Source organism: Ovis aries, chromosome 2 (assembly GCF_016772045.2).
Source record: "Ovis aries strain OAR_USU_Benz2616 breed Rambouillet chromosome 2, ARS-UI_Ramb_v3.0, whole genome shotgun sequence".
Taxonomy (NCBI): domain Eukaryota; kingdom Metazoa; phylum Chordata; class Mammalia; order Artiodactyla; family Bovidae; genus Ovis; species Ovis aries.
The window spans coordinates 99,651,724-99,660,879 of NC_056055.1; the positions used below are offsets into that span (position 1 = coordinate 99,651,724).

General features: G+C 40.8%; 1 pseudogene; it reads right to left on the bottom strand.

The window, feature by feature from the left end:
• Positions 1-2,721: 2,721 nt before the first annotated feature.
• On the bottom strand, positions 2,722-3,441 carry LOC101106747 (calcium-binding protein 1-like; annotated as a pseudogene).
• Positions 3,442-9,156: the final 5,715 nt, after the last annotated feature.

Here is a 9,156-nt window from a genome sequence, read left to right on the forward strand (position 1 = left end):
ATTGCGTATGTGAAGGAAGGTATTTTGATTTAAGTGAGTCCTCCTGACAAAAAGAGGGCACAGGCAAAGAGACAGAGAAAGACAAACAGAAAGCTCAAGGGCATGAGTAGGGTACTGATGGCTGACATTCTTATATTCATTAAAGAATAGATGCAGAAATGACTAACAGATTAAAGCTTATCTTTGAAAGCATCACTACGAACAAAGCTAGTGGAGGTGACAGAATTCCAGTTGAGCTGTTTCAAATCCTGAAAGATGATGCAGTGAAAGTGCTTGACTCAATATGCCAGTAAATCTGGAAAACTCAGCAGTGGCCACAGGACTGGAAAAGGTCCGTTTTCATTCCAATCGCAAAGAAAGGCAGTGCAAAATCATGCTCAAACTACTGCACAATTGCACTCATCTCACATGCTAGTAAAGAAATGCTCAAAGTTCTCCAAGCCAGGCTTCAGCAATACATGAACTTCCTGATGTTCAAGCTGGTTTTAGAAAAGGCAGAGGAACCAGAGATCAAATTGCCAACATCCACTGGATCATGGAAAAGCAAGAGAGTTCCAGAAAACATCTATTTCTGCTTTATTGACTATTCCAAAACCTTTGACTGTGTGGATCACAATAAACAGTGGCAAATTCTGAAAGAGATGGGAACACCAGACCACCTGACCTGACTCTTGAGAAACCTATATGCAGGTCAGGAAGCAACAGTTAGAACTGGACATGGAACAACAGACTGGTTCCAAATAGGAAAAGGAGTATGTCAAGGCTGTATATTGTCACCCTGCTTATTTAACTTCTATGCAGAGTACATCATGAGAAATGCTGGACTTGAAGAAACACAAGCTGCAATCAAGATTGCTGGGAGAAATATCAATAACCTCAGCATGCAGATAACACCACCTTTATGGCAGAAAGTGAGGAGGAACTAAAAAGCCTCTTGATGAAAGTAAAAGAGGAGAGTGAAAACTTTGGCTTAAAGCTCAACATTCAGAAAACGAAGATCATGGCATCCAGACCCATCACTTCATGGGAAATAGATGGGGAAACAGTGAGAGACTTTATTTTGGGGGGCTCCCAAATCACTGCAGATGGTGACTGCAGCCATGAAATTAAAAGATGCTTACTCTTTGGAAGAAAAGTTATGGCCAAACTAGACAGCATATTCAAAAGCAGAGACATTACTTTGCCGAGTAAGGTCCGTCTAGTCAAGGCTATGGTTTTTCCTCTGGTCATGTATGGATGTGAGACTTGGACTGTGAAGAAGACTGAGCGCCAAAGAATTGATGCTTTTGAAGTGAGGTGTTGGAGAAGACTCTTGAGAGTCCTTTGGACTGCAAGGAGATCCAACCAGTCCATTCTGAAGGAGATCAGCCCTGCGATTTCTTTGGAAGGAATGATGCTAAAGCTGAAACTCCAGTACTTTGGCCACCTCATGTGAAGAGTTGACTCACTGGAAAAGACTGTGATGCTGGGAGGGATTGGGGGCAGGAGGACAAGGGGACGACAGAGGATGAGATGGCTGGATGGCATCACTGACTCGATGGACGTGAGTCTGAGTGAACTCCGAGAATTGGTGATGGACAGGGAGGCCTGGCGTGCTGCGATTCATGGGGTCGCAAAGAGTCAGACAAGACTGAGTGACTGAACTGAACTGAACTTTATCTCCACCATGTCTTTAGATCTCTTTGATGACTAAGCCCACTGATTAAGAGTGTTTTCTTGTGTATCACAAATCATTTAGCTGTGGATCTCAGCGACAACATCTTCCTCCACGCAATTCTTTCAGTTCTCCGTGTGGTTCTACTTCTGCGATTGCACTTGCTGATTCTCTTAGAATCATAGGTTGTTGACTCATTTAAACTTCCAATTCTACATGTACAGATCTTCCCACAGCTTTGAAGCTCTAATTCCCATATTAAATACTTTATTTCATAACTCACAATAGAGGTTGCTACCATGATAAAATATTTATCTACTAGGTATCCTTGTATACCTCACAAGGCAAGAAAATATTTCAACATTGAGTGTGATGTAGGTGTTTTGTAGATATATCTTAAAAGACTGCTTCCATATCTAGTGTGCTGAGTGTCTTTTAAGAAGTGATAATTTAATCAAATGAATTTTATTCTTTTTTGAGATAACCATATGTTTTCTATACCGTATTCTCTTTGTAACAGGTAATCACATTGATTTGAATAATAAAGCTTAAATTCTTGGAATAAATCAGATATATTTATTATAACAATTCAATTTGCTAAAGTTTTGTTCATGAGTCTTTGTATCTATGTTCATGGGGTTTATTTTCCATTAATGTTCCTATAAGTATAATATCCTCAAGTTAGTATCAGAGTTATACTGGTTTTAAATCTTAACTAATATTGGTGTTATATCTTCATTTAATGTCTGTAGTTTTTATGAATGGGAGACTTTTAAGCTGAAAATTCATTAGGTAAGAGATTATCCATATATTTTATTTCTTCTTCTCAGTTTTGGTAAGCTAAAACTTACCAAAGTTTTATTACTCAAAGAAATAAATCTATGTTTTTTCTGGATTTTCACATGTTTTGACATAAATTTCTTTATTATCTTTTTTATGTGGGGAGGGCTTGAAAATAGTGGTAAAACACCCATATGCAAACTTTTGCATGGATATAACATTTTCAAGTCCTTCGGGTAAATATCAAACAATTGCTGGATTATATGAAAATAGCTTGTTTAGTCTTATTAGAAACTGCAAACTGTCTTCCAAAGGTGGCTGTACCTTTTTGCATGCCCTCTAGGAATCAATAAGAACTCCAGTTGCTCCAAGGTCTCATTGAGGTCCACAACTCGGATAATTTCCTCTATGTCTCAGTGTCCCACCTGATGACCCAGGAGTTTCATCATGGCTTCTCGTAACTCACTGGTAGTTATCTCCCTGTCACCATTGGTGTCAAACTCTCGGAAGGCATCTCACAGTTCCTTTACTCCAATCATATCTACTGTCTCTGCTAGGAGTTTAGGTCCCATCAGCTCCACAAAGTCATCAAAATCCACGTGGTCACCCAGGTTCATATTGATCTGCTGAGACAGCTCGATGCACTCCATCTCGGTGGGCATGTAACCAGTGGTGCTCATGCAGTTACCCAGGTCCTGGCAGTTGATGTAGCCATCTTCATCCTTGTCAAATTTTCTGATGGCCTCCCTGAGCTCTTCAATCTCCTCTAGCTGCAGAGATCTGTCAGGCTGCCTGTTCTCTGTGAAGCCCTTATGCAGGAAGATGAAGGCTGGGTCCAGCAGGTTGTGCATGACCACAGAGTTCTGAGCCAGCATCAGGAGGGGCCTGGGAAACTCACCGCTGGCTGCCAGCCTCTCCTCACTCATCTGCACCACTGTGTAGCTGGTCTCCTCTTGGCTCATCTTCCTTGAGAGACAGACCAGTGGAGACTTGACACAGTTGTCCATCCTAAGCTGAGGCAGCCCCTTTCAGGATCCCTGGGGCCATGAAGGAGGCTCCCAGGGGCTATGAGACCTGAGTCTGGGTCCCCGTCAACTCCAGCCTCCCTCTGCCTGCACCGTTCTTCCTCCAAGAATGGCTGAGTCCTCTCTCCTGCGCTTGTGCTCTCTTATTCTTCTGGCTGCTCCAGCTCCCTGATTTTTTTTTTTTTTGGTGGATTGTGTATGTGTTGCTGTATGTGAATTTAATTTTTTAGATACCTCCTTAAGGAGATGAAGGCAGGAGGGGAGAGTTCAGGCACAGAGAAAATCACCTAGACAGCTGATGGCAGAGGGCAGCTGAGCTGGAGAAGGCTGTGGGATCATCTACCCAGCTGAATGGGTCTTTTAGATGTATCTGTCTTTCAGAAATATTTTCTCCCAGTATATGGCATGGCTTCTAATTCTCATCACATTGTCTTTTACTTGGTGGCTTTTTTTTTTTTTTTTGGAGGCGGTAAGGTCTCTGTCACATTTTTGTTTGTTTGTTTGCATGTTGCTATCCAGGTTTTGGGTTTTGTTTTGTTTTGTTTTGTTTTGTTTTGTGCTGCACACATTTTGATGTATCTTTCTGCTATCAACATATATATTTTTCTTACATTTTGTTTCACCACAACCTTGATTATTGAGATAATCCAAGATTGAACTTTAATCATTGAAAATGCTTATATACTAATAGTTCACATTTATTCCAAAATGATACCTATGTAGAGTCAATAAAATTGTATAAAATATATATTTAGGAAAAGTTATTTCGCTTTTGTTTTAAATGAGGGATAACTAGAGGTTTTCCCACCAAAGCACCAAAAGATGTAAAACTGGTAGATTTTGATCAAGCAAATTATATAAAGTCAAAGAATAATTTCTGTCAAGATTTATGTCTAAGTGTGGCTCATTTTTTAAGATACAGTTATCTAGGAGACAGCTATTACCTAAATAGCTGGGTATTCTTTAGTGTGAAAGCATGTTCTCAGAAGAGATAGTGAGATGTTCCTATGTGCATAGATGTAAAGACTATCAATGAACATGTCCCCAGAGCAGTGTCCCCAGTCAACTATGAGATTTATCTTACAAATTAAACATGCTTCTCTAGTGGATTAATACCATCAAATTTTATTGCTATTAAAACTAGTCCTTGAAACAAAATTCTTCATTGAAATATGGTCTTGGTTACTGACTAAAATTGGGAAAGTATGTGTACAAGACCCCTTCTGCTGCTAAGTCACTTCAGTCATGTCCGACTCTGTGCGACCCCATAGATGGCAGCCCACCAGGCTTCCCCGTCCCTGGGATTCTCCAGGCAAGAACACTGGAGTGGGTTGCCATTTCCTTCTCCAATGCATGAAAGTGAAAAGTGAAAGTGAAGTCGCTCATAGAAATGGTAAAACTTTGGTATTTTCTATCTTTTTCTTTTAGGATAGTCGGTTATTTAAAGGTAAAGGGAAAATAACAGCATGACTTGCCACAGAGTTAGTGGCAACAGTGAAGCACCTACAGAAGCCTACAGAAGCACCTGCAGAAGCAAAGGAGCATATAACTTGTCAGGTAAGACTTGCACCATAAGCTTACATAGTCTGCATCCTCAATTAATCTTTGAGTATAAGGAGAGAAAAAAATGAATAATTTAATATGAGCTATTAATTTTAAAAGTAGAGTAAATAAAAGCTACCTATTTACTTAATTTTATTCAATGTAGGCTATATAACTACTCCAGTACTTTTGCCTGGAACATCCCACGGACAGAGGAGCCTGGTGGGCTGCAGTCCATGGGGTCGCTAAGAGTCAGACATGACTGAGCAACTTCACATTCACTTTTCACTTTCCTGCATTGGAGAAGGAAACGGCAACCCACTCCAGTGTTCTTGCGTGGAGAATCCCAGGGATGGGGGAGCCAGGTGGGCTGCCATCTCTGGGTTCACGCATAGTCAGACACAACTGAAGTGACTTAGCAGCAGGCTATATAACACTGACAACATTTTCTCTGATCTCAAGGCAATTATAAACTCACTATCAGTCAACTGCCAGTTATAGAGAAAGTATAAAATAAAATGAAAATGTAATCCTCCATATCTATTTTTATTTAGAAAACTAAGCCCCGAAATAGAGCCACATGTATTGGCTACAAAATCCAGAGGAATAAGTCTGATATTTTATTGATCTGTTATGCATAAGGTGATTTATTCTCTATTCAAAGACATCTTGGGCAGTTTTTATTATGCTGAAACTGCATACAGTAAATAAAATGCTGAAGTGTCTCTAGTGACGTTTTATTAGAATTGATAACACAAATGAATATTATTTATGAGCACAAATGGACACATTAAAATACCAAATAACAATCATATTTCAGGATATATTTGGTTATTTACAAGTATAAAATGTGTGATTATACTATTTTTAACAAAGCTTAGGTCAGAAAACTTTTTGTAAAAGAATGACTATTACAATATTCATTATAATTATGAAGTGTTATTAGCAATGGACTTAGCACATTTCATGTGTTTATACTTGGTTTCAGTACAACAGAGAGAGGCGGGCTACAGTCCACTGGGTCACAGTCAGTCACAACTGAGCGTGTACGTATGCACAAGACATAGTTTTAAGCACATTTAAAATATTTCACAATAATAATTAAATATTATAAATGTATAATTAATTGAGCCTATCTTGGTTTTATATTTTAACAGGGATATAAGAAATGCTGATTTGAAGTTGTGTTATATTCCCTATACTTTTCTTACTGTATTTTATCAATTGGAAGCACTAACACTGTAGGATATCTATTTATAATACAAATTGCTTGCAAATAGTTAAACTGGAGAGATCAATCAAGATGGCAGAGAAGAAGAACATGAAACTCACCTCACTTCATGAACACGTCAGAAACACATCCATGTGTGGAAAAATCCTCACTGAGAACTACCTGGAAACTGGCAGAAAGACTTGTACAGCTAAGGCTTTAAGCAAAGAGACACACAGAACTGGGTAGAAAGAGAAGAGAAGCCATCAGGTTCGGATCGTGGGGACTCAGAAGGGAAGAGAGATTACAGAAGCAGCAATTCACCCTGTGGAGTGAGTGGTTTGATCGACATACTGAATGCCCCTGTTCTAGGGCTTACAAAAGGAAGATGAACCTGCTTGACTGGTTGGGGGGCTGGTAGGAGTGACAAGAGGGCTGCGGAAATCCTACACTCTGCTCCTGAGGAGCACATACATGCTGACTGGCAGCCAAGGCAGTGTGGAGGTGGGAGACTGAGGATTGCTCCAGGGGTGTCTGGTTTTCCATGACCATCAATCCCAGGACCCAGCCTAGACAAGCAAACACTCCAACCTTATTTACTCCATGTCACACTGGATCTAGGGCTGCCGCAACTAGTCAGAGCATAGGATTGTGGGCCAGAGAGGCAGACCTGGGTGGGTCATCGTTGGCCACTGCTGATATATACTGAGGCAGCACAACAGAAGGAGCCCAGGATAATGATGGTGTCTAGTCCACCACAGTCCATACTCAGATATATGTAAAGAGTCAATGTGGGCCTTTCCTGCCCTGCAGTGTGGCTCTATAACATGGCTGGGGCAACAGAGGCTGGTGGCAGTAATCAGTTGTGAGGCATAAAGGAGAATTGGACCCAAGGTTAATTCTGAGCAAGATGAGAGCAACAACTGCTGACACCTATAAAAGTAGTACATCAGAAGGAGCTCAGACTTCTATCGGCAGCCAATACGTGCAGGTCATGTTCCACCATGATCTAATAGCCTTAACAGGACCTTCTAGCTTCAGCACTTCTCCCCTCTGGGGCAAAGGTCCTGGTGGTGAGAGAAGGAGAAAGTACACACTTACAGAAAACTGAGGCAGCTCAGAGCTGACCCTATGCTTCTGGCCCAAAAACATGGGCTCAGACACCAACTGAAGCATGCCAGGCCTCCCTGTCCATCACCAACACCTGGACTTTACTCAAACTCATGTCCATTGAGTCAGTGATGCCATTCAACCATCTCATCCTCTGTCATCCCCTTCTCCTCCCATCTACAATCTTTCCCAGCATCAGGGTTTTTTCAAATGATTCAGTTATTCACATCAGGTGGCCAAAGTGGCCAAGAGTTTCAGCTTTAGCATCAGTCCTTCCAATGAATATTCAGGACTGATTTCCTTTAGGATGGACCAGTTGGATCTCCATGTAGTCCAAGGGACTCTCAAGAGTCTTCTCCAACACCACAGTTCAAAAGCATCAATTCTTCAGTGCTCAGCTTTCTTACACAGTTCAACTCTCACATCCATGTACGAATACTGGAAAAACCATAGCTTTCACTAAACAGACCTTTGTGGCAAAGTAATGTCTCTGCTTTGTAATATGCTGTCTAGGGTGGTCATAACTTTTCTTTCAAGGAGTAAGCATCTTTTAATTTCATGGCTGCATTCACTATCTGCAGTGATTTTGGAGCCCCAAAAGATAAAGTCTCTCACTGCTTCTATTGTTTCCCTTTCTATTTGCAATGAAGTGATGGGACCAGGGGCCATGATCTTCGTTTTCTGAATGTTGAGCTTTAAGCCAATGTTTTCACTCTCCTCTTTCACATTCATCAAAAGGCTCTTTAGTTCCTCTTCATTTTCTGCCATAAGGGTGATGTCATCTGCATATCTGAGGTTATAGATATTTCTCCTGGCAATCTTGATTCCAGCTTGTGCTTCCTACAGCCCAGCATTTCTCATGATGTACTCTGCATATAAGTTAAATAAGCAGGGTGACAATATACAGCCTTGACATACTCCTTTTCCTATTTGAAACCAGTCTGTTGTTCCATGTCCAGTTCTAACTGTTGCTTTTTGACCCACATACAGATTTCTCAAGAGGCAGGTCAGCTGGTCTGGTATTCCCATCTCTTTAAGAAATTTCCAAAGTTTGTGGTGATCCACACAGTCAAAGACTTTGGCATAGTCAATAAAGCAGAGGTAGATGTTTTCCAGTCTCTTGCTCTTTTGATAATCCAAGAGATGTTGGCAATTCAATATCTGGTTCCTCTGCCTTTTCTAAAACCAGCTTGAACATCTGGAAGTTCATGGTCCACATACTGTTGAAGCCTAGCTTGGAGAATGCAAAGCATTACTTTGCTAGTATGTGAGATAACTGCAATTGTGCGGTAGTTTGAGCATTCTTTGGCATTGCCTTTCTTTGGGATTGGAATGAAAACTGACCTTTTCCAGTCCTGTGGCCACTGCCGAGTTTTCCAAATTTGCTGGCATATTGAGTGCAGCACTTTCACAGCATCATCTGTCAGGATTTGAAATAGCTCAACTGGAATTCCATCACTTCCACTAGCTTTGTTCATAGTGATGTTTCCTAAGGCCCACTTGACTTCACATTCCAGGATGTCTGGCACTAGGTGAGTGATCACACCATCATGATTATCTGGGTCGTACAGATCTGTTTTTGGACAGTTCTTCCGTGTATTCTTGCCACCTCTTCTGTTAGGTCCATACATTTTCTGTCCTTTATTAAGCCCATCTTTGCATGAAATGTTCCCTTGGTATCTCTAATTTTCTTGAAGAGATCTCTAGTCTTTCCCATTCTACTGTTTTCCTCTATTTCTTTGCACTGATCACTGAGGAAGGCTTTCTTGTCTCTCTTTGCTATTCTTTGGAACTCTGCATTCAAGTGAGTATATCTTTCCTTTTCTCCTTTGCCT